The sequence below is a fragment of the Diabrotica virgifera genome, chromosome 9 (genome assembly GCF_917563875.1).
Source record: "Diabrotica virgifera virgifera chromosome 9, PGI_DIABVI_V3a".
Classification (NCBI taxonomy): Eukaryota; Metazoa; Arthropoda; class Insecta; order Coleoptera; family Chrysomelidae; genus Diabrotica; species Diabrotica virgifera.
In genome coordinates, this window is record NC_065451.1 from 80778564 (window position 1) to 80780606 (window position 2043).

Below are 2043 nucleotides of genomic sequence, written 5' to 3' on the forward strand. Positions count from 1 at the left end.
GGTAAGTATGCTTCACATATGCCATTCGGGGTCGGAGGAAAACACGAGTTAGCCAAGGGAGGCTGATAGGATAGATCACAGAACATTTCACTTAAGACCAGTTACAGAAGAGTGAAATGTGAAGGCCCTCATGACTCGCCAGGTGCGAATCATGAGCGTATGAGTATTTATGCACATTGTGTTCCCGCTTATACATCGGGTTTAGAGACTACATACGGTATGGCTCGTCAAGCATGCAATAGCATGTACAACTAGCTTAGTGACCAGCTTAGGATCACACAAACGTAACTACATTTTATTTTCTTTATTTCTGTGTACAGACATATCGGCGTTGAACATTATATGGAGATATGCATTTGCAAATCAGAACTAAACAAGGTGGATGTACGTTCATTTGAATCTTAAAGAGGTTGAAGTTTCATATGTCTGTCTGTACACAAAAATACCGAAAATATTAAAAATGTAGTTACATTTGTGTGATCCTAAACCCTCGTATGTTGGTAAAGGGTGACGTGAAATTTAACAGTTTAAATTAAATTTATTTAATTTCAGCGTGGTTCAAGTGCGTGGTATTGTTTATTTTGTTGTTTGTAATTGTATTAAAATGGCGAAACGCGTTACCAATTTCAGTAAAAACGAAGAAACTCTATTATTAGATTTAGTGCTTAAATATAAGGACGTACTTGACTGTAAAAAAACTGACACCACTAATAACAAAATGAAGTGGGAGGTGTGGATGAAACTCGCTAAAGAATTTAATTCCGTCAGTGGGGAAACGACGCGGGACGTCAAAGTATTACAAAACAAGTATGAGAATCTAAAAAGAACGAAACAAAAATATGCAAGTGGAACTCGCGGAGGTCCATCACAAAATCCTGTTTTTACAAACACTGATGAGGCTCTACAGGAAATAATAGGCCCGCAAATTACTGGCATGCAGTCCAGTTATGACTAGGATTCAAAGGGTATGTATATATTTTTCCATTGTATTAGTTTAAACCTTTTTTAAATAGGTAGCATGTGTTCACTTGCCATTGCTGCAAATAATGTGTTATATAAAAGTTAATGTATGTAATAAGTATTATTATTGATATTTTGGAATACTTATCCAATTTTAAAAATATTTTTTATTGTAGAAAGAACAATGCCAGGACCCTCCTCCTTCAAAAGTCTGGATAACCTGTCAAACTTTCTTCCTTCTACAAGTGGTATGTATATATGTATTTTATTCACTTCACACTTCACTTATGTTCAAGGGAAAGGTTTTTTAATTAGCACATGTTCAGTTGCAAGTAATATGCAGGGGCTTAGGATCACATAAACGTAACTACATTTTATTTTCTTTATTTCTGTGTACAGACATATCGGGGTTGAACATTATAGGGAGATATGCATTTGCAAATCAGAACAAAAGAAGGTGGATGTACGTTCATTTAAATCTTAAATAGGTTGAAGTTTGATATGTCTGTCTGTACACAAAAATACCGAAAATTTAAAAATGTATTTACATTTGTGTGATCCTAAACCCTCGTATGTTATATGAAAATTAGCCAATAGACAACTGATATTTTGGAATGCTTACTCAATTAAAAAAAATATTGTAGAAAGAAAAATGCCAGGAACCTCCACTTCCAAAGGTCTGGATAGGTTGACAACCTTCCTTCCTTCTACAAGTGGTATGTATATATGTATTTTATTCACTTCAGTTATGTTCAAGATAAGTTCTTCCGACATCAAGGATCTAACGTTAAGCGTTGCAACTTTCATCGCAAATCGCCTTGTGTTTTTCTCAGGTTGTGTCAGAACTTTGTCCCCCCAGAATCCGTGGGACAGACTGATAGATCAATGTGAGACTCTGGGATTTGAACCCTACTCACCTGTGGTAATCTTCCTTTATTATCTAACATTTCATTCTTCGAGGGAAAATGGCAATTTAAAACGCCGCGCTTGCCATGCGTGTTGGCGAGTTTAAAAGGAAAGAATAGATAGTGTGAATAAAATAGTGACCCGTCTGCCCTCGGAAACCTAATAGCCATTCGGGGT